General features: G+C 44.2%; 1 long non-coding RNA gene across 1 annotated transcript in view; it reads right to left on the bottom strand.

Annotated features, from left to right (window-relative positions):
• Positions 1–751: 751 nt before the first annotated feature.
• Positions 752–24,286, bottom strand: part of LOC140905189 (uncharacterized) — a 33,547-nt gene continuing 10,012 nt past the window's right edge. The window contains exons 2-4 of the long non-coding RNA XR_012156786.1: positions 2,770–2,875; positions 1,739–2,067; positions 752–997 (exon numbers count right to left, since the gene is read on the bottom strand). This is a non-coding gene — a long non-coding RNA (uncharacterized LOC140905189). The remainder of the gene's footprint in view (positions 998–1,738; positions 2,068–2,769; positions 2,876–24,286) is intronic.

Below are 24,286 nucleotides of genomic sequence, written 5' to 3'. Positions count from 1 at the left end.
GTTAACTGTGATTAATTGACAGCCCTATTTATTATTTGCATTACAGTTTCACTCATTGACCCCAATCAGGATTATGTCACCTGTATTAGGCATTTGTACACACATGGAGCAAAAGTCCCTGCCTTGAAGAGTTTACAATCTATTTTAAAAGATAAGTCATTTCTATTCTCTCACATTTAAAGAGAGAAGAAATGTCAGTCTTGTCATAGGACAGCCCCTCCTAGGGTACTCTCCTGTGGAAAGAGAGGTGCATCTGTCTCAGTTTCCCCTTTATTTACTCATGCAAAGGAATGTCTCTCTCAATAGTAAATTCAAATTCTTTTGGTCATATATGAAATAGGTGAGGCATGATGAGAGAGGCTGGAGCAGTTTCCTCCTTTTCACGGATGATTTTATAATTCTGGATGCGCCTTCTCCAGTTCCTGATTATTTTAAATCAGGAACTACTGAGAAGAACAAATATATCTTTGGGGATTCAAAGTGAGCGTGTACAAGAAAACACACACATAAGCTCTTAGATATTCTCCAGGCTTCCACACTAGGGAGGAAAGCCCTCCCTATTATTGAAGTTCTTCTAAAACTGGCAAAGACTTTGGCCCCTAGAGCTAAGCACATGGATAAGCACTATCATGTTCCCATTCCCAGGAGTGTTTTTATTCTCAACCTGCACCCAACTCTCTAGTAGATATGATTGCCAATGAGGGATCATGACAGGGAATACTTAAATCAACTCCTAAAGAGAAAGAGCCAAAAGACTTGATTTATTTGGTAGAAAAATGTATTCAACCTCCTCTCTCCAATGTGCATAGTGATTCACCAGGTGCTTTTAGCTAAATATGGCTTTGTGCACTGGCTTGCGGTGTCCAAAATTACTGAGAAGTTACCTGAAGAGTCATGGGCAGAATATAAGGTTTTTCTTGCAGAAGGCCACACAGTGGCCAAGATCTCACTACAGTCTATGTTGATGTAGCTGATGCTTCTTATAGCGTAATGGCATCTGCAATAACAATAAGGAAAGCATCTTGATTGCAAAACTCAGGCATAGTTACAGACATTCAACAAACTATTGAAGACCTTCCCGTTGATACTCAGTTTTTATTTTCTAACAAAATGGATGAGACTTTACATTTGTTTAAGGACTCTCAAGTGACTGTTCACTCCAACACCCAGGAAATGTCAATATAGGCCTCAGCAACAGCGGTATTATTGGCAGCTATTTTATTCATCAACACAGACAGGCTTTTCAAAGAAGAGTCATAAATCTCAGTGTAGGAAATAGTCTAATTCTACCACTATACTGGCATCCCATCCTTAATCAGCTATGGGGAAATAGTCCATTTGACTTCCCACTCAAGGACAGCAAAACAGTCATCAGCAATCTATCCTCTTTCTCCCCACCATTTGGGGGTATATTATCTCATTTCCTCAGTGCTTGGAAGTCCATAACTATGGACAAATTGATCAGAAGTATTGTGGGATTGAGTATTCAATCCAGTTTCTTCCTACCCCACATCCTCACCCATCGTCCCCATCCTTCAGGAACCACTCTCATGAGTCAGTGCTTTTTCAAGAAGTTCAGACTCTGCTCTATCTAGGGGCTGTAGAGGAAGTTCCGATTCAACATTGGGGAAGGGGGTGTTATTCACAATACTTTCTGATTCCACATTTTAAAGGAGACATGAGATCCATTCTAGAGCTTCACAGTCTCAACAAGTCCATCAAATACATAAGTTCTCACATTGTCTCTAGCACTGATTAGTCCTTCCCAAGATTGTACCGGCTGGTTTGGTGCCCTCGATTTGCAGGATGTCAACTTCCATGTGGCAGTTTTGCCAAGTCACAAGACGTTTCCAAGATTTGTGATAGCAAGCTGCATAATCAGTACACAGTACTTCCCTTTGTCCGTTGTTGGCTCTGTAAGTATTCACAAAATGCATGACAGAAATGGCAGCCTATCTGAGGAGAAACAGGATCCATGTCTTTCCATATCTGGATGGTTGGTTAATTTGATGCAGATCCAAACAACTGGTTCTCCACAACATCCAATACATTAGTCTGTCCGAGCATCTGGGGCACATAGAAAGCAAAGGGAAATATGTTAGCCACAACACAGAAACTCAAAATTCACTGGGGCCCTACTCAACTCTACAAATTTGACTGCCTATCTGCTCCTGGAAAGATTCTAGGGTATTCCTCAGCTGTGAACTTCACTCAGGTCAGACCCCAACACCACATTTTGATCCTAAGATTATTAGGCCACATGGAATCAGGTACCTTTGTGACTCAACTTGCCATGCTTTGCCTGCACAGCCTCCAGGGGTGGCTAAGCTCTATCTATCGACCAATCAGGCATTCGCTGGACAAACTGGTCTGCGTATTTGCTGCAGTCCTGGCATTTTTGGAGTGGTGGATGGATCAGAGCACTGTGTGCAGAGGTGTCCTGTTCCCTCTTCCATCCAAGAGGATTATAATTGACGTGACTCATGGGATGAGGTGCTCACCTGGGGGATTTACAAACCTAAATATTATGGTCAGAACAAGAAGCGAACCTTACATCTATATACACTAGTTTTATGCAATTCATAAGGCCCATCATGCCTTTCTCCCTCACATCAGGGGTTTGTCAGTTCAGGTTCTGACAACAATGCAACCATAGTATACTACCTAAACAGACAAAGAGGAGCAAAGTCCAATCGGCTTTATCATGAAGAGATGAAACTCTGGAATGTTTGCATCAAGGAAGGCATTACTCTCTACCCTTATACTTACAGTTTCTGGGATCCCTGTTGGCCAATATCTCAGCAGATTTTTTCATGATCACAAGTGGTCTCTGAAGTGCAGTGTGCTCAGAACCATCTTCTGTGGCTGGGGAATCCTGTTGGTTGACATATTTGCAATGAATGACAACAGAAAATGCTGTCAATTTTGCTTTCAAGCAGGTCACAGCCCAAGCTTGTTGACTGATGCTTTTCTTCTTTGGTGGGGACCATACTTCATGTATGCATTCCTTTCCACTCACCTCATCCCACAGGTGATCCTCATATCAAAACAAGCCCATGCCAGAATAATTCTCATAACCCCCAGCATGGTTCAGACAGTGCTAGTTCTTGGATCTTCACAGCCTCTCCATTTGGCCTCCTTGGACTCTGCCTACACTTCCAGATCTACTGTCTCAACACCATGGTCAATTATTACACCCAGACCTGAACAGCCTGCACCTTACACCCTGGCTATTGAGTGACTTGATGAAATAGAGAAACATTGTTCTTTGGCAGTTCAAAATATTTTACTGAACAGCAGACAGCATACCACTAGATCTGCTTATTTAGCCAAGTGGAAGCATTTTTCAATCTGTTTCAGCCGCTGGGGTATAACTGCCACAGATGCTAAGATTCAGGACATTTTAGAGTATGGTACATCTGAAATCATTGAATCTTTCTCTAAAGTTCCCTGAGAGTCCACTTAGCAGCGATCTCAGTTCATGAGATCTCTCAATGGGTGTGGGTCAGGAGGGAAAGATCTATAAAAGCGAAAGCAAGAAACAAAAAGAAGAGAAAAGGAGTACTTGTGGCACCTTAGAGACTAACCAATTTGAGCATGAGCTTTCGTGAGCTACAGCGAAGTGAGCTGTAGCTCACGAAAGCTCATGCTCAAATAAATTGGTTAGTCTCTAAGGTGCCACAAGTACTTCTTTTCTTTTTGTGAATACAGACTAACACGGCTGTTACTCTGAAAAAAAGAAGAGAGAGACTAAAATATATTCTATGCAAGTTTAGTACAGTAAACCTAGTACCATCAAGGTCAATTTGTAACCTTTCATAGGAATTAAATAATATTTAGTAATGATGCTTACATCAAATAAATGCTTACATTTCCTACGACCAAACGAAGACGAAACAAGATGAAAACAAAAGCCTAGTATATTCAGACACACGGTCCTTGTTTTATTTGTAATTTAAGGGATTTAAAGTAGTTTACTTGATACACAAATGATTAATCTGATTTTATTAGGACAACCGCTGATTCTACTTTATGGCTTTGTTCTGTTTCTTGCTTCTGTGATGTTCTGGGTCTTGAACCATGGCCTGGGAGTCCCAGGAAGCTGCAGCATCCTGGCCTCCACCCATTGTCTACCGAAACCTGATGGGCCAAGAAGCTAGTAGGACTATAGTCTCAACCAACACACCACCCACGGGATACCTGATTGGAGGATCACCTGGCTCCAACCTATTGGTCCAACCATGCAATTTAAGGCAGGAGACACAGGAAGTTTGTCTGAGCAACAAGGCGATTTCCTATGGTAGCTGCATTGGATCCTGCTTGTGTCTGCCTCCTGCACCCAAACCTGTTCTGGTCTGGGCTCATCCCTGCCTTCACTACTGTTCCCACTGTACTCCTGCTCTGTGCTTGATCCTTGCCTCTCCTCCAGTTCCTGCCCTTACACCTCACCTCCAATCATCAGTTACCAGTCTGGTTCTGCCCCTGGCCTCCAACTTCTGACCCTGACTTGACCCTCGGCTCAGGCATTTGGTATCGGACCTCAGCTCTGACCCTTAGCTTCTATTCCTTGTTCTGATTCTGGCTTGCTCCCTGGCAGTGGTAATTGGCAGTTGACTCTGCTGACCCTTGGCTTCATTCTCCAACCCGGACATCTGCTCTGCCCAATAAACCTGAGTCATGCTCTGCTACTAGGCCAAGCCACCTACATCCCAGTCCATACAGCCTCCATCCATTCCCAGGGTTTGCATTTCAGGTTTTCATGTACTGAAAATGGCCAAGAAAAGCCATCTCATCTCAGCCTAATGTTTTCCCTGTGTGAGTTACAGAATGACATAAATATTCCTGTATCTCAATGACTGAAAAATCAAAATAAAGGTTGTTATTCCATTATACAGAAACTTTCTTCATGGTAGTGCTCACTTGGAGTAAAAGGATAGTATTCAGTCGTCCATTCTGTGAATGGTCAATATGCTCTACCTAGCCTTGCATGAGGATTAAACACTCAACAACATATTGAAGCTAATCTAATATATTGGTATCATTCCTTGCTCCCTTTGACCTTTCACCACTTCAAAAATACTTTGACTTTTTTTTTTTTGCTAAACACTTAGTGTTTAATGTACATTACAATGGAAGCAGTGGGGGTAGGGGGGGAGCCAGGGTCACCCCATCCCAAGGGAAGCAGCTCAGCCCCACAGGACAGTTGAGTCAGTTTAATCAGCCTGTTGTTAGGGGGTGTCAGTGTCTGGGAGGCAGCAGAGAGACCCTCCAGCTCCTCGGTTTATGTACATCATATAAAACAGAGACACATGGTAGAAATGGGTGACCCTACAAGGGACTGGAATAAATGGCTGCCCTAGAGTGGGTGAGGTGTGGGGGATGGAATGGGCCTGCGGAGAACCCAGGAGCCCTGGCGCCCAGCCCCCCTGCTCTAAGCCACTAGACCCCACTCCTCTCTCAGAGCTGAGGATAGAACCCAGGCATCCTATTGGATATTGCAGGGGTCGGCAACTTTTCAGAAGTGGTGTGCCGAGTCTTCATTTATTCACTCTAATTTAAGGTTTCGCATGCCAGTAATACATTTTCATGTTTTTAGAAGGTCTCTTTCTATAAGTCTATAATATATAACTAAACTATTGTTGTATGTAAAGTAAATAAGGTTTTTAAAATGTTTAAGAAGCTTCATTTAAAATTAAATTAAAATGCAGAGCCTCCTGGACCGGTGGCCAGGACCCGGGCAATGTGTGTGCCACTGAAAATCAGCTTGCGTGCTGCCTTTGGCACACGTGTCATGGGTTTCCTACCCCTGGGATATTGGAAAGTAATCCTGAGAGAAAGTGGTAGACATCCATAAGAATTTGATTACTGAAGGGATGTAGTTTCTCTGACCAGTGTAAGAGGTGAGAACAGGCTCATGCTTAGTTGCTATCGTCCCTTCAGAAGGGTCCCATCCTACTGTATTTGTATTATACATTTACTGTTGTTGCTAAGCATACCTTCTTAAAGAGTAAATTAGTGAGTACTGACCATCTACCATACTGATGTCCTTCAAGAAACAAGCTTCCTGCAGTGATATTTTGTAGAGTAGTTGTTGTCTCTGCAGCTGCTAGTAGAATCTGTCTTGTACGATAGCACTATTAACACATACCATCTTAATTCTACCTGACTCTTCCATTGAGGTACTTGTTATCCTCCTGTGTTCACCTATCTTGAAGAAGCTCTTCCAAAGTCCCCTTTCCCTTAAAAATCTTACAGTTGTTGCAACATCTTGCTATAAGAGTCGATACCACCACATGCTATAATGCTCAAGAGGATGATTACCCAGGTATGTAAGCTAGTAAGGTACATAAACAGAATTGCTCTTTTTCATTTCTACTTTAAGCCGCTTGTGTATAGTGATAGACATCTAGTTCTTTCAAAACACATCTTTTAATAGGTAGGAATACAGGCACTGTGGTTTAAATGCCAAGGCTACCTGTACTTTTGTTGAGTAAGTCCTCCTTTCCCGCCCATGCTGTGGCGAAGGGGGTAGTTTTGCATATATCTATCAAGAAACAGCATGCAATAAATATGTGGCATTCTGTTTCCTGTGTTGCTCAACCTATAAGAGTGAATTGTATCTTAGGAAAACAATTTTACATAGTTAAAGTATCCATTATCCATAGGAATTGCTTCTCAACTGGAAGAAATAAAACTAAAAATAAGCTATTAAGGTATGCATTTATTAAGGTAGGACTTATGTGTATTCTTTTTGTATTTATCATCAATATACTCCTTTTTATTTTGTTTGCTATATTGTTTGATGCGTTTTTCCTCTTGTGCATATTTTTAGTTGCCATAAGAACTTTCCTATTTCCTGTCAGCTGACACAACTATTTGATACCATTAACTGTATTAAAAAGGGGGTTGATTCTGGCACTCTAAATGCTGAGAAAGGCCTGAGCTAGGCAAAACACACATTTCAGTTTTTTCCATTTTTTGTTCCTTTATTTCTATCAACAACATTTTCTTTAAAAAGCTTTCAGAGTAGCAGCCATGTTAGTCTGTATTTGCAAAAAGAAAAGGAGTACTTGTGGCACCTTAGAGACTAACCAATTTATTTATCTCTAAGGTGCCATAAGTACTCCTTTTCTTTTTAAAAAGCTAATTAGCATATTAACATCGGGAAATGCTGGCGGTTTCTAGTGGCAGAATGTAGATCCTTTCAGTCTTGTTACTCTTTGTTTTGGTCTAATTTTCCCTCCCACTATGAATTATATAGATATTAAATATAATATTTTGTCTATTTGGTTTGTGGTTTTGCTATTCCTAGAGACGCCATATAGTCCAGTCCCCTGCACTCATGGCAGAACTAAGTATTATCTAGACCATGTAATTAACAGATCATGAATCCTTTTCTACAAATTCATGCCTTTCACCAATTCACACCTACCTTATACAGAAACATACAACTTGGAATGGACCAACCACCAAATACACTTACTTGATAACTGAAACTAAAGTTATAAATGTTAGTGTCTCATTCAAAGCCAACTAATGTCAATGGGAGTTTATTCCACTGACTTCAAGGGGTTTGGATCACTAACAGAGCGGAAGAGACAGACTGTGCCATCTCTCTACTCATGAAATTATCACCTCTTTGTGGGGTCTCTGGAGGGCTGCGGTACCAATCTTTGTTTTGAACCAGTCCCCAGTAACATACCATTTGTACCATGGCTGAAGCAAGAACTGTAAGTGCTTAAGCTACTAATGCTCTACGGACCTCAACTGCTGGTACCAATAGGCAGCTTGCCAACTGCCCTCAGCACCATGTTCCTAATAGGGCCAGACACCCAGCCTCCCCACCACCTGCTGAAGAATATTCTCTTTCTGATGACTACTGGCTTCCACCCACTGGAGAAGAGCAGCTGTGAAGGTGGGCAGCTCACCACCTGGTACCTCCCCACGGCCAGGTGTGGCATGGCAACTCTCTCACCTGGGGGCAGCAGCCACCAGCTGCTCTGCCTCCTCAGTGCAGTGCCATACCTCCTCCTGTGACTTGGTCCTCCAGCCAGGTCACTTCCAAATCTCTCCCCTTGCAAAGGTAGTCCATAAACAAAACCAAGGGGATTTAACACAAACAAACTGAGTTAGTATGAGAGAGGTGGAAATGCTTCTGTCTCAGAGGCTATCAGAGAAAGACCTTCAGGCAGTTGCTGTTGGGAAGGTCCCTACTTTCCCTCAGCTGTTTTCTCAGGATTTGCAAGTTAATAGTCTACTCTCTTCCCTGGTCTGCTCACCAGTGAGCTGTTCTGCTTCTCTTAACTCCTCCCCCAGTCTGTGCATCTCTTGCAGGTGTGGCAGGGTGGGGAAGGCTGAGCCCAGAGCAGCTCCTTAACCTCTTGTTGCCTGTGTGGGGTTTGTATATCCCATCAAAAGCACAGTTGCCACACTGACCTATTACTGTTCAGCAGATTAATCATATGCCAAGTAATATCTTATTCCTCAAGCAACCCTAATGACTTCAATTGGACCCTGAAATAATTAATTATTAGAATGTCAGTGCAACAAGGTTATATAATATGGTTCTGCTATTTTAGTCTGCTATTTTAGTCTGATGTATTAAACACCTATTTTTTCATTAAGATTATCAAAAAATTTTTAACCTAACTGGAAGTTTATTCTTTAAATAAAGTTTCTTTCTTTATAACAGGATGCTTCAGAGAGAGAGTGAGAGAGAGCACACGAGCATGCAGGTTTGCCTCATGGAAGTTGCATCTATTAATAGAGAAGGTATTTAAGTCAGCTCCTTCATGGTAAGGCTGCTTTTGGGAGCCAAAGACTTTAAATGTTATTGTATGCATATAAGTGGCAAGTTAGATTTAACCAAGCCAACAACTTTCCACAGTAAAAATTTTTTTGAGATGACTTTTCCAAGGATAACTTGAATCTTACATTTAGTTATCAAGACAATAAAATATGGTTGTCACTTTTAATAAATTGTATTGTACAATAAGTTAGTACGTTTTAATTTCTTTTTCAAAAGACAAGCTACCAATCTGATCTGCATTAAAATTCTGGGTGTGTACTTATTGGTGTGTCCAATATTGGTGTGGTTGAAAAGAAATCCCAGCTCAGTTTCCTGACCACAGAATGGCGTTTTTAACCCATATTTTACTTCATGAAAAGGACATGTTTCATTAGCAATTTCCTTAAAACGTAGCTCAGTATACAACTGCATGAGCCAAGCCATGGCAGGAATTCAGGAACGTAGCAGGCGAGGCAGACAAAGTATCTACAAAGAAATGAAAGTGGAAGGCCAATTTCCTTTACATCCTCTTCTTGAATGCTTTGGCCAGGTCAGTCAATAAGCAACAGGATACACATGGAGGGGTATCTGAACAGCAAGCTGACTCTTCTGGGCAGTGAACTTTTTTTTTTAATAGTTCTGGGTGGAATGTTATAATCACAAGGTTTCATGACAATTAGCTTTGAGCAGTTAGAAGAGGAGAGGTGAGCAGAGAGGAGTGGCAGCAGCAGGATCCCTGTGAGAAGAGGGAGTTATTAGGAAGCTGAATTCAGAGTATGAGAAGAACAGCATCAGGGAGCTGAATGGACACAGAGCAAGATGTTGCGGGGTGAGTACACCCCATCTCCCTCTTGAGTGGGGCAAGGGCATTGCAGCCCCCTGGCAAAGCCCACCTGACTGCCCTTAACCTCAGGGCACCCTGGCCTAGTGGCCAGAGTCAGTATAAGTGCCCTCTCCCCCTATCAAAGCTGATTCCCCACTCTGGCACTTCAAGTGCAGAAGGTGGGGGCCCACAAGTATTCTAAAAATTAATACTGGCCACTCCAGGCTGGTATTAAGCTTCCAAGGTTACAGTTTTTCTCTGACCTTGGCTGGGTAGATGCTGCCACCACCCAAAGTGCAACCCCTTTTTTGAGAACCCAGAAAGGCACACTTGGGGGTACCCCACAGGAAAGCATTCCCAAGCACTTTCACCACCCCACCACCCCCTGGGGAAGAGCTGAGAAAGAAAAACAAAGGAAATCAGCTGTTGCCCCCAGCTAATTAAACAACATGCACAAACCTCTTAGGACACAGAAAAACCAATCCTGTTCTGTTCTTGAAAAAGCTAAGTTTTATAAAAAACAAAAAGAAAGAAAATACATCTGGAACTTAGGCTTTTTGCTAGATCTTAAAAGAAACAATTACAAAAATTAAGAATCAAGATAGCTCTCTTGAGGTTCAGCTTAAAGGTTACAAGTGTAGTATCTAGGGGATCCATTCCAATAACACAATGCAAACCGGCTCGAGCCCCCACCCAGTGACCTGGGACAAATATATACCACCCCTGCTGGGCGCCTCCAAGAGGCAATACTTCCCCTCTCGCAAACACATAGTCTGAGTGTAGCAAAAAGCCTTTTAATAACAGAGAGAAACAATGTGGCATTATGTTGGAGAAACACCACCAACAGGATTCATAACACAACCCATGAGCAAAAAAAAAAACCCACCCCAAGCAAATTGGGGCATGCCCCTTTCCCTTTGGTTCTTGAGTCCAGCAACCCCAAATCACCCAAAGTCCCAAAAGTCCAATGACCCAAAAGTCTCTGTCCCTGGTCAGGGCAGCCCCAGAATTTGAAAGTTTATCTGCGGAGCTTTACCTCCCAACCTGGGTAGAAATGGGACAGGGGTAAGAGTCACCTTACATGATCTGAAGCTGACCATCCCACAGCTCCACAGGCCTTCGCTCCGCTCCGTCATCCGCCCCACAAACTCCTCCACTAGCCGGTCCACAAACTGCTCCGCGTCCCACCAGCAGCTCCTGCCGTCCTACAAACTGCTCCACCAGCCTGTCCACAAGGCACTCCCGCCGTCCCGCAAACTGCTCCACAATATATCTTCAGGCTCCCCCACTACCTAACACAACACTCAGTGATTTCAGCTCTTAGTCAGTTCAGCTCTTTGGTGAATTCAGCCTGTAGTAGGGGAGCCTCAGTGCTGGTGCACCATTAGCCCAAAGTGAGCTCAGAAGCCTGTAACTAGACTCCTAATGGAATCAAAATTAGCTCTGATATTCCAGAGTGGAGAAGGTGCAATTAGCATGTAAAGCCCTCACCAAGAGGCCCATACCACCAAGTATTAATACTTGTCCCCAGCCTCTCTCTCCATTCACAGAGTTTTAAAATCCATGACCCTTGCCTAGCAAGTGCTCCTTAGTTGATGGTGAGTCCCTCCAGCATAACAAAAGGCCAAGTACAGTTCCAAGCACAGTTCCCATAATCAGGGTAATAACAATTTATTCTTCCTGCCCCAATAACAGAGACACTGGGGATCCCACAGCAGCCAAAGTGACCATTTGGGCAGCTATGGCCTCGTTCTAGGCGGGGTGGGTGTGCCTATGCAAATGAGATCGGCCCCTGAAGTTCTTTTCCACAACTTGCCACACCTCACCACCAGATGTCAGGGTGGAGCTCATCCTGACACTACTTACACAAGCAAAACAAAAGCACCTGGGATTAGCACAAAGGAGTCCACAAGCCAATAAGAAATAAAAGAAATAAACCTAATCACATCTTACTAGACATTTCCTAATTTATTTACATATCTGGGGTTTCAGGTTTGAGGTATGAATTGATGGTTTTTCATACCTGGCTTAAAGCTTCTCACAGCATGACTGTTCACCCCTTTCCCAAAAAACAACAACATGCAGACAAAGGAAAGCTTTTACCCAATTTTAAAAAGTTCTTGCCCTTCCATTGGCTCTTTTGGTCAAGTGCCCACTCCTTTCCTTTTACCTGTGGGCTTGTTAACCCTTTACAGGTAAAGCAAATAGAGAACAGCTCCTAACAGGGGTTTTATAGCTAACTGTCTGGCTGGATGTCCATAAAAGGGAGCTACTTCCCCACTTCATTTATCACACCCTCAGAGCTGCGTGGCCTAATGACCAGAGTCAATATGGCTGTCCTCTCCTTCAGGGTGGTGTGACCTGATGGCCAGAGTCAGTATAGCTGCCCTCCTTAGGGCTGTGTGGCCTAATGGCCAGAATCAGATAGGTGTGGTTTAATGGCAGTAGGGGGGTGGGCCACCACCTGGGGTGGTAGTGGCTGGGGCCGAGGGACCCGGGCCCTCCCTACTCCACTGGGTCCTAGTCCAGGGTCTTGTCAGTCATGAGTACCCTCATCACTGGGTCAGCAGAGATCCTACTGCAACACGTTGAGTTAGCTTTTGCTTCTGCAACCATATCAATGTATAGTCCCCCTTGGCTACTTCCTACTCTGTCTCCTTAAGCAGCAGTCTGGTCTGCTCCTGGGTCTCCGAGTTCCTTGGCCTGTGCTGCTCTCAGTGGTTCTGCCCTCCCTTGGGCGTCTTCAGGTGGCTGGGTACCAGCCTGGATCTCACGGGTTTGGCTTCCACAATCTGGGGCTTCAGCAGCTCCTGGGCTGGAGCTGGTAATATGTGTCCTCCCTCTTCTGCGGTCAGGCCTGATTGAGCTGAGCTGCTCCCTTTTATGCTGCTGCTCCAGTTGGAGCATGCCCAACAGGGGCGAGGGAGCATGGCTTCCTCAGCCCCTTCCTTGTTCAGTGCAGGGTGAGTACACCCCATGACACAAGAGGGAAAATAAAAAAAATTAAAAAAAACACAGAAAGAAAGGGGCAGGGGAAAACAGACCAAAATCCCCTTGAGACAGAAAAGCACAACAGTTCCTCCTCTTCCTCTCACTGCAATGGCTGTGGAGAAGGCTTGAAATGCTGCCTGACTTGCCTTTTGGTTCATTGTAAGAATAAGAACATCATTTATTTTCTCCATTGAATAAATTCTGGCACAATAGTAACTTCATAGAGCCAGTGAGGGGTAAACTGAGTTTAGGGGCCAGTACAGATGCCCTTTAATAATACAGTGTGGACAGTGGTGTTACAGGCATATTTATGAGAATATGGAAATTTGCATCATTCTTCCTTCTTATACACACGTAGGCTAGTGCTTTGTCCAACAGACAGTAAGTAAATGTTCTTCAACTATCCATACTGATGTTTTGGTTTTCCACTACTGCTAGATAATAGGACGTTTCCTAGCTTACAATTGACACCTTTCACGTCAGTCAGAGACCAACATGAGTCATCCCCTCCATTAAGATTTCATAATCTCTTTCTTTATAAGCATGCAGATATTAGTATAACTCTGGGAATAAAAGTTTAATAGGAATTACTGAGCAGAGGAAGGACGACAATATAAAAAGTACTTCATCTAGAAGTTGAAGGACCTTCTTTACTAGATTAAGACCCAGACTACTTGGAAATGCACAGTTCAGTTGAATATTCTCCTGCTGTAAAAATCAGGGAGGGGAGGGGACATACAGAATTCTAAGCAAAAGCAGAGGAGGTAGGAGGGCAAAAATAGGATCATTAAAAGTTGTAGAAAGTTTGACTTCCTGGATGTTCTAAATTTCATCTATTGACAGTACAACTGTGACTTGCAATAAAATTAAAGTTTAAATGGGATAAGTTAACACAGGAAGCCCTACAAAAATAATGAAATTAAAATCAGCATTTTAAAATACATTTATTATAGAAATTGTTGGTATGGTTGAGAGATTCAAATACTGCTTTCGATTTCATTATGTCATTCCTCCTGCTTTTCACACATGTTGCAGGAACATTTATATACTCATTCATAGTGTTTTTAAAATGTATTTTTAAATTTTTTTAAAAAAAGATATTTGTTTAAGAGGCATATTTGTATTCTGCTTTAATTTAAGATTTCCCTGATGTGAAACCATGTAATAAACATACAGTTGTGATTAAAGTATGAGTGTTTTGAGTCCCAGAGTAGACTAAACCAATTTTTAAAAAGAGATTAGTTTTGCATTATTTTTCTCAAATCACTTTAAGCAAGTGCCTGATCTCCACTAGAGAAATATGAATGATCAATATGATCGATATGGTATTTTTTAAAATACCCACAGACTTTTTGCTTTTTAGAATTCTTCAACTTTCTCCTGAGTTTACTAACACTGAATGACTTGATCTTTTAAAAAGGTTTACACTTTCCTTGTACCCAGGTGTGTAAATCCAGAGGGACTGAAGAGTAGCCCTGGAATTTTTTAAAGTGTGAAGGGAAGCACTGGTCTTTTTGGCGCACAGTTTTGTCTCTTCAAAGGGGAGGTCCTCCACAGTTATTTGAACCTCTTTGGAGAAGTGGGATAGGTGCAGCTAAGAGGCTCGTCTCATCACGATGGCAGTAGAGATGGAGCATGCAACCACATGAGCTGCGTTGAACACAGACTGGAGTGATGTCTTTGCTACCAGTTGGCCTTCATTAACTGTAGCCTTAAATTGTTCCTTGTGTGAACCCGGGAGCTGCTCAATACAGGAATTGAGTTTTGAAGAGTTCTGGTAATCATATGTCGCCATTAAGGCTTGATAGTTTGCAATGTGGAACTAAAGAGTGGCTGAGGAGTATGTTTTCCCCCCGGAAAGATCTAATTGCTTCCAGTCCTGGTCGTGGGGGGCGGGATTTGAAATGGTGCTGGTGGCCTCTTCAGTTCACCATGTCCACTATGATTGAATTGGGAGGCAGGTGGGAGAGGAGAAATTCCATGTCTTTTGCTGGCACGTAAAACTTTTTGTTGGCCTGCTTACATGTTGGTGGGACTGATGCAGGGATCTGCCATATGCGTTTGGCAGGGTCCAAGAGTGCCTTGTTAATACAGAGGGCTACTCTGGATGAGGGAGAAGAATGTTAAAATGTCCACTAGTTTGTGGTGTGACTTGGTCACCTCCTGTAGTGATATCTGCAGTGCCTCTTCCACCCTCTGGGCCAGCGCCTGAAATAGTTTAAAATCATCTGCCAATGATGGAGGAGGGGGCTTACCCATCTAGTCCGGTGATGATGAGAAATATTTCCCTTTCTCCTCGACTTCAGTCTCTTGTTCCTCTTGTCTGTTGCGGGGGAGGGGGTCCAGATGCCCCCGGTGCAGCAGCTCAAGGAGAAGGTCTCCTCGGTTGTTGGTAGGCGAAGCTGGAGTTATGGGAGGCACATTGTCTATGAGCATGCCATTGAGAGGGTGGGCAGGGGCCCGGTGGTTGATACCATGGCTGCCCCTACAGGGAGGCTAGGGATCAGATGGATGGTATGGGTGTGGTCCATAATGGAATTGGGCACCACACGGATGGTGAGAAAAACAGCTGGAAACCACATCCTCTTGCTCACTATCTGACTCAGGGGATGAAAAAGGTAGTGCACAGCATGAGGTTGCCAGTGAGTCAGGAGCTCTGGGTGAACTCAGTACTGGGACCCTGGTACTGAGAAGAGGTGAATCTGGTGCATCAGACACCAAAGGTCTGTTGCGTACCGGAGGTCCGGCGGTGCCGAAAGTATTGGTACTGGAGGTGATTGTCAGTCACGGGATGTCTGTTCTGCAGGAGTCAGTGATACACACCTGAGGATATGGTCTGTCAGTGCCTGGCGTGCTGCAGGCAGTAACGATGTCAATGTCTGTGCCACAGGAGCCTTTCCTGGGGTGGATTCTCTATGTCTCTCATGCCCAGTCAGTACCAATGATTCCTTACCTATGCCTATTGGGTCCGTAGGCAGCCCAACATGCTTTGTTGGGGTGGTACCATGTCAGCCCGAGTACCAGATTTAGACGGCTTCGGTGCCGTCGATACCGATGATACTGATTGAGCTGGAGATAATTTTCGGCTTGATTGGGACTCACTTTGGGAACTCACAGCTCTTTTCTTAGAGGCCTTATGTGAGCGGCTCTTAGATGTCTTCTTGGGATCACTTCCCTTAAAAGTAGAGGGTTGCAGTGAGGTTTCTCACTGTCTAGTGTCTTGGTGCAGCTCGGATAGTTGAAGGGCTGCCTCCACTAATAGGAATTTGAGTCTCAGTTCTCTATCCTTTCTGGATCTGGGCTTCAGCTGCCGGCACAAACCACACTTCTGTGGGATGTGTTTCTCTCCCAGGCAGCAGACGCACTGAACGTGTTCGTTGGTCACTGGGATAGATTACTTGCAACTGAGACATTTCTTGAAGCCCTGGGAGTCGGGCATATCCTGTCCAATGGGGTCCCCAGACAGGGGGTTGAAGAAAAGAACAAAGTCCAAATTAAAGGAGTTTTTTAAATTAAAATAAAAGATAAATGGAGTAAAGAAAAGAAAAGGAAGCTCCAAAAGGTAGTTTAAAATTAAAACTGCCTTCCATAAAGTTTATGCTATTGTCAGGTTTTCCCCCTGCCCAATTCATGCCAGCTGCCTTCAATTAATGCATTATCTTTCCATGCTCCCCAAAAACACACATGACACCTGTTCCCCCTGATCCACACAGTTAATGCCTTCCAGGACCTGCCTACCTAGTACTGAGGAGTGAAAGCCCAGGAATTCCCAGCTGCAGCTCTGGGCCCTTTGCTCTTCTCTTCCCCCCTCCCCTCCAAACAGCCTTTGAGGTAAGGTAGGAAGCTATAAAGGAAACAAACCATCCATTTTACAAGGGGACTGGTGATGAGGAAGTGGCTCTGACAAACTTTTCACAGAACAAGTAGGGAGTAAATGGATTGGCAGAGACAGCCCAGCTCTGCTCCATCCTTCATTACCCATCCTATGAAATTATGAGCAGTCCAGCAGAGCTACTCCTTTGTTGCCCCTCCCTATCTAAAAGTCTGTTGGCAGATCTGACACAGCTCTTTAGACCTCTCTCCAGAAGGGAAGGAAAGGGAAGTGTGTGGGGGGGAGGATCACAGGAACCAGAGCTGCAGGAGGAGGCTCTCCTCCCTCTTCATGTTAGTGACCTAGCTCCAAACAGAATGTGATATGTATAACATAAACCAATCCAGTTATAGTCTGTGTCAGAGTATTAGTGCATTTTGGGAGTTTCAAGCAGCCACCAGCACTCTGTGGGACAATAGTAAAATGATTAGATGAATTGTTCGGCTAATTTGTATCCATACTGGTAGTAAAACAGTTGAGAATAAAATGGTCCTTAGACCTGCTGAAAACAAGTCTAAATCAAATGTTCTTGGAATACATTAATTAGTTGGATTAAAATGCTTTTGCATGTGCACATGAGCTGCTTAAAAAGCATTCTGGTAGAATAGCTCTTCGAACAGTCAGTTCCTCTCTAATAAAGAGAAGGCCAAAGGATGGAGAGGCTTCTCAAAGATGTCAGGGCCTTCAGGTTGTTTCACACAGAGAAATAATATGATATTTTTTCCTCTGGCTTAGTTCCTTCCATCTGATCTCAAAGTACTTTATAGATATAACTGAAATATCTCTAAAATATTGCTGAGGTATGGGAAAATATCACCATTTTGCAGATGGGGAAATTGAGGCACAAGTTACACAAAAGTCTATGGCAGATCTGAGAATAAAATCACCTGATTCCTACCCCTGTGCAAACTTCCATTCAGCACCTCAGAGCCGAAAAGATTTTGTTTTGCAGCTCATGAAAATAATGTTCCATGAAGAAGTATCTCACTCACAGGAATTAATGGTGCTAGACAGTATTTGCTGAGTAATCCAGCCCAATTTCATGTTGATGAGCAGCAATTTCTAAAGGATGGAGCTGTCCCAATTCAGTAAAGGCAAGCTATTTCTACAGGCTCCAATCCTGTCAACTGCTTCTACCTCCTCCCTGAGACCACAGATTCAGTGAGCTTGATACAAGGTGCATGGAGGGAGCAAAATATCTTCACTACAAAATAACCTTTAAGTCCATAAATACAAATTTAAATGCATAGCATCCATTTAGACTATCTTGTTGCACTCTTACATTATGCCTGATTCTTGACTGAATTAACTACAGTATTCCATTAACATTCAGTTTTACACTAACCTGCAATTTATCTGTATTATTTATGTAAATGTTCTATACTTTGCATATAAATAATAGTCAGCACCTCTCATAGCATTCTCCATGGCCATAAGTAGCATTTTTATATAGCCAAGGTACTGCAAGGATATTTTCAGGGACTGAAACATTGCAAAGGTTCCTTGTTGGTTTGTTTTTAGTTATATCACAAACTTTAAACTACTTGTTAAGAAGTATCTTGGTGACTATCATTTTCAAAGTTCTTATAAACAGAGAATGTTTTCTTGAACAAAGGGTGAAAAAGAAGACTAATTAGTTAGGGCTGATTTCCTGACTATATGTTCTAAAAATATTTGAGTGGTACTTATTGTATTATTAAGCGCACTACAAATTTATGCATTTTGGATCAATGGAAGCTCTTTTAGAAGAAAACTAAACAGCAATGTCATCCTTCCCATGACTTATTTGTTTCCCACTTGGAAAACCTTGTCTACCTCGTGTTTCTAATGGCATATGAGCCAACATGTGTTTGTCAGTTAATTGCTATTACAGTAATTAGGGAAGGAGCAGAGGGATCTTGCTTTAACTACTTTGCCACATAAATGGAAGCTATTATATCTTAAACTAAAGATGAAATGCTAGACTTAAAAAAAAAATCCAAATGACACTTTCCATTTACAGAATTTAAGATATGCTTAATAATTTCCTTCAAGATAATGGCCCTGAGTTCTTCACTGCTGTACGCCTTGTATAATCACTTACACCTGTGCAAGGTGCTACCAAATCAGAAAGGTAGCTTTTTTTGCACAGTAGTAAATGAGAACACATTCTGAAGGGCAGTGGAAAATCAGGCCCTGTATTCCTTTAAAATAAACATAAAAATGTACCACGTGTATTAGCCTCATAGCAGGACATACAGCAGATATACACTCTATTCTTACAAAAATATTTACTCTTTACAGTTACTACCTTTTTATATACACAGAGCTTGATCATAGTCAGATGGGGATAATGGGAATCTGTCCCAGACTTTACACTTAGAATTTACACACTTTCTTGCAAGAGAAGATACTATTTTAAGCCAGCCTTTTCATTTTAAGAAATTTTCCTTGAAACGCTTAATTGCAAATACAATCTTTTATGGATGTTAAATTACTCAAAAGAGTGATTCCAACAACAGCATTCTCATTAAGTTATTTCATAAACACAAAGACTGAAGTTAAGCAGGATATTAGTGAAAGCAGAATACAGCATTAAAAGTATACCATAACTGCTAAGCAAGTCTCCAGCAGATCAACAATACCCTTCACTAAATTCCACAAATGATTTTATTAACCAGCACCCATAAAGGTCTTATTCTCACATGATTTGACCATCCCAACCCATCTGCCACTTTCCCCTTACTTCTAGGCCTTGTCTACACCGGCAAGTTTCTGCGCAGTAAAGCAACTTTCTGCAGTATAACTCTCAAGGTGTACACACTGCCAAGCCACTTAATGCACAGAAACTGTGCAGTTGCAGCGCTGTAAAAAAACCACCCCGACAAGAGGCGTACTGCTTTCTGCACGGGGGCTACAGCACCGCAGTGCCAGTGTAGACACCCTGGTCGACTACAGCGCTGTGATTGGCCTCCGGGAGGTGTCCCACAATGCCTGTTCTCACCTCTCTGGTCATTGGTTTGAACTCTACTGTCCTGCCCTCAGGTGACCAACTGTCATCCCCACTCCTTAAATGCTTTAGGAATTTTGAAAGTCCCCTTCCTGTTTGCTCGGTGACGCGTGCAGTGGTCTCAGCGCATCTTTCCAGGTGACCATGCCTGCTCCACACACCAGGCGATCCCCCGTTTGGAGCAATGACGAGCTGCTGGACCTCATCAGCATTTGCGGAGAGGAGGCTGTCCAGTCCCAGCTGCGCTCCAGCCATAGGAATTGTGATACCTGCAGACAGATTTCTGGGGTGGGGCATGACAGAAAGGGGCCATGACCGGGACACACTGCAGTGCAGGGTCAAAGTGAAGGAGCTGCGGAACGCCTACCACAAGGCGCGGGAGGCAAACCGCCACTATGGTGCCGTGCCCATGAGCTGCTGGTTCTACAAAGAGCTGGACGTGATAGTCGGTGGTGACCCCACCTTCACTGCGAAGGCCACTGTGGATACTTTGATGACTGGTGTGCCAGTTGAGAGTGGACCAAGCCAGGAGGAGGAAATCTTGGACGAGCATGTGAAGGGGGAGGGGGACTCAGAGGCAGAGGACAACTTGGAGGTCAGAGATGCATGCAGCCAGGAGCTCTTCTCTACCCCAGAGGAGACTAGACAGCCAGTTGGAGCTCGGTGAAGCGCAAACAGGAGAGGAGGCCCTTGGTAAGTGGCTTTGATTTTGGGAATCGCTGAAGCAAGTTGTTGGGGGCAGGAGGGTTGCAGAAAGCAGGCTTGTGTCTGTATGATGCGCGAACCACCACATCCCTGATCTGAGCGGCGGAACAGGGTGTTGATTGACCCCCTCACTTCATGGGAATCTGCTTCAGATATCTCTACAAAACTCTCATGGAGATACTGGGCAATCTGCTGCTGCTGGTGGTTCTTTGGCAGAGCTGCTTTGTTTCTTGCCCCATTATGAGTAACTTTCCCTCGGCACTCTGCTGTCACTGGGGGTGAGGGGGAATCATTGCTGCATATAGGCGAGCTGCATAAGGGCCAGGGCGAAAGCTGCAGTCTTGGAGAAGACTCTCCCTTGATTCCCTACTCACCCTCAGCAGCAAGATATCTTCCATAATTAATTCAACCTGTGGAAAATGTGGGAACAGTAATGATTTTAAGGCCCCGCCTACAGTGCTGGCTCTCCCCAACAGCCATGTGCCCAGTGTACAGTACAATCCTGGAACACTGATATCTCCTGCCCCTGTGGTTACTCACCATTTTGTGGGTCTTGTGGCTCATGTGTGCTTGCCTGGGGTCGGTCAGTTAGTGACAGGTATGTGAATAGTGGCTGTGTTTTAAATCACTGAATCAGTGGTCTGTGTGTTGGAAACAATACTGCTTCTGTAAAATGTTGTATTTTGCAAATTTGCATGCTACAACCCAGCTGTTGTTCCTCTTACACTTTATTTTGTCAAATAACTTAACTCGGTGTCCTGAAACATTAGTTACTTTTATTGGGATAACAATTAGACACCCCAGAGTCCTATTTTGCTGGGCACTATACACACACATAAGGAAGATAGTCCCTGACTCAAAGTGCTTACCTTCTTAGGCCCTCATCCTTCAAACACATACATGCTTAACTTTATGCATGAATAGCCCATGACATCAGTGAGGCTACTTGTGTGTACAGTGAAAGAGCATTTTTTAATGTTTGCAAATTCAAGGCTTAAACATGTGAGAAGAATAACAGGTGAATAAAATAGATAAGTGCGAGGGCAGGACATGGTATAAATTAAGGAATTATACACACTAGCTATTTTGAGTGCTTTTTAGGCATTAAAACAGATATATGCTTAAGGAGGTATTTGCAAGAGGATAGTATCAGGAGGTAGCCATGTTAGTCTGTATCCACAAAAACAAGAAGTCCAGGGGCACCTTAAAGACTAACAGATTTATGGGGTTTTTACCCACGAAAGCTTATGCTCAAATAAATCTGTTAGTCTTTAAGATGCCACCGGACTCCTTGTTGTTTTTGCAGGAGGATAGTTGCTATATGAGTTTCTCAGCATTTTAAGTAAAATAAAAAATCTTGCAAGAAGTTGACATGAAACCGCCGTATTTCCCCTCCAGTTTAGTAATAGCAATTCAGAAGCATCTGGCTCTTTTGATTTTACTTGCAGTGCTGAATGGGGAGCTGTTTCAGAGCTCCCAGTTCAGGTTCTTATGAAAGGGAAACGTAGTTATAGAATCTACCTCTTTACAGCGTGTTTTTCAATTTTATGGAAAGCACAACAGCTGGGCTAGAGGACATCAGCTTTGTCTTTGGAACTGAAGTCTGTAATATTTACTTTTAAAACAGGGATAAATAATTTTCCTCCTTCATTTTCATTTCCATCTTCCTATCCTCTGCTGCAGTTCACATAATGTGGTAAGGTAGATCCTGCATTGGAAAGTATAAAACTAATTAATTTTGACTGCTTTAGGCCAACCCTGCAACCTGACCTGCTGTCCATCTCTTCTAACCCTGCATACTACACTTGGATGAGCAGGCTTTAAATCAGGGGTGGGCAAACTTTTTGGCCTGAGTGCCACATCTGGGTATGGAAATGGTATGGCAGGCCATGAATGCTCACGAAATTGGGGTTGGGGTGCAGGAGGTGAGGCCAGAAATGAATTCAGGGTGCGGGAGGGGGCTCCAGGCTGGGGCAGGGGGTTGAGATGCAGAGGGAGGGCGGGGAGGGCTCTGGCTGGAGATGTGGGCTCTGGAGTGGGGCTGGGGATTTGGGGTGTAGGAGGGTGCTCCAGGCTGGGACAGAGGGGTTCAGGGGGCAGGAGGTGGATCAGAGTTGGGGCAGGGGGTTGGGACACTGCGGGGGTGAGGGTTTCTGGCTGGGGGTGTGGGCTCTGGGGTGGGGCCAGAAATGAGTTCCGGGTGCGAGAGGGGGCTCCATGCTGGGGCAGGGGCTTGGGGTGCAGGGGGTGTGAGAGCTCCAGCTGGGGGTGCAGGCTCTGGAGATGAGGGGTTTGGGTGCAGGAGGGTGCTCTGGGCTGGGTTTGAGGGGTTCAGAGGCTGGGAGGGGGATCAGGGCTGGGGCAGTGGGTTGGGGTGTGGGAGGGACTCAGGGGTGCAGGTTCCTGGCGGCACTTACCTCAAGCAACAGCATGTCCCCCCTCCGGCTCCTGCATGGCGGCACAGCCAGGCAGCTCTGCGCACTGCCCCGTCCACAGGCGCCACCCCTGCAGCTCCCATTGGCCACAGGTCCTGGCCAATGGGAGCTACGGGGGCGGCGCTTGGGGCAGGAGCAGCGCGCTGATCCCCCTGGCTGCCCCTAAATGTAGGAGCCAGAGGAGGGACATGCCGCTGCTTCCAAGAGCCATGCGGAGCTGTGGCATGTGCGCACAGAGTGGCCCCCAACCCTGCTCCTCAGCTGGAGCAGGGCAAACCCCAGACCCCACTCCCCAGCAGGAGCTCAAGGGATGGATTAAATCAGCTGGCAGGCCGGATGTGGCCCTCAAGTCCTAGTTTGCCCACCCCTGCTTTAGATTCTATACTCAATTCAAATATGCACAGACCTCAGAATGCACAAGATTTAAAATGTACAGAAACTCTATTGATCCTGCTGGATCCTTTCACGTTAATGTTGAAGTATAAGAAGAATTAAGGCTTATCTTCCAATCCACAAAGGCCTCTAAAAGTGTCATTGGAAGACTACCAGCAAGTATGGCAGCCTCTCTCTGAGCTCCCTCCCAGGACTACAGATTTCAAATTTTAGGTACTGTGTAATACTACCACAAAATGTAGTAGCGATGATCACTGTAGCCAAAATATTTCATCTATTTCTGTATATTCTCTGTCCATCCCACAAGGGTCTTGCACTTAAAATGAAATCTAACTTTCTACTTCAGTTTCCTTGTAAATACCACAGAATGACAGTTGTATCCCCTATTGCACTGAAGGAATGCATGCACAGTTAGCCAGCCAGGTGCACCCCTTCTAAAGTGTAGTGTGGGTTGTGATTAGCCAAGTAGAGCTAGAGGAAGAATTTAGCAGAGGAGTAGGTGAATCAACTCATTTCACCACCCTCTTTGGTGGTGTTTACAAGGAAACTGTTGCAGAAGTGGGTCGGAGGCAGGGTGCAACTTTGTTTTCTGCTTCAGGTCTCTTGGACTGATCAGTGTGTAATGAGATATATAAAGAGTGATTTTTTGCTCCTCTCTATTGTTGTTTGAGCAATAGGCAAATGGTTTGGATGATGACTCTTTAAAAGAAGGAAAAGGAAGGGAATGTTGGAATCGGAAGGTTCCATGACCGTTGGGATTGACTGTTGAGAAGAAAAGTAAACAGAAATGAAATGACAGTCGGGGGGGGGAGGGAAATGGGAAGTGAAGGAAAGTGAATAGAAAAACACAAAAGAAGCCAACAACACAGGGAGAACTGAAATACTCGGGAGAAGATGTGAGTACTGTTGATTAACATTTCATTGTATCAAGAACGTAAAGAGTTAATTGTGGCCTGACCATTTTTAAACTAGAAAATTGAATCCTAAGGCCCAAGCATGTTTCCGTGTTCCTCTGCAGCGTCTTTAGACTTGTGATCTCGCTCTTCCCGGGATCCATACGGCAAGTCGTTGCGCCAGCCACCATTTTCGCATCCACTGCTCTCACTCTAGTGACAGTGCAGAGCTCCAATTCCCAGAGCACCTGCCTCTTCTTCCTGCTCTGAAAGCTGCCTTTTGACTCCACCTCCATGCAATGGGCTCACTCAGACTGCAGGTGAAGGGTGGGAGCTACCACAGCCTAAAGGGAGTGAGTTTCATGCCCAAAGGAGACTGATGGTGCCTTCTCCGTGGG

The sequence above is a fragment of the Lepidochelys kempii genome, chromosome 1, assembly GCF_965140285.1.
Source record: "Lepidochelys kempii isolate rLepKem1 chromosome 1, rLepKem1.hap1, whole genome shotgun sequence".
In the NCBI taxonomy this organism is placed as follows: domain Eukaryota; kingdom Metazoa; phylum Chordata; order Testudines; family Cheloniidae; genus Lepidochelys; species Lepidochelys kempii.
This window is presented reverse-complemented; position numbering and strand designations above follow the sequence as displayed.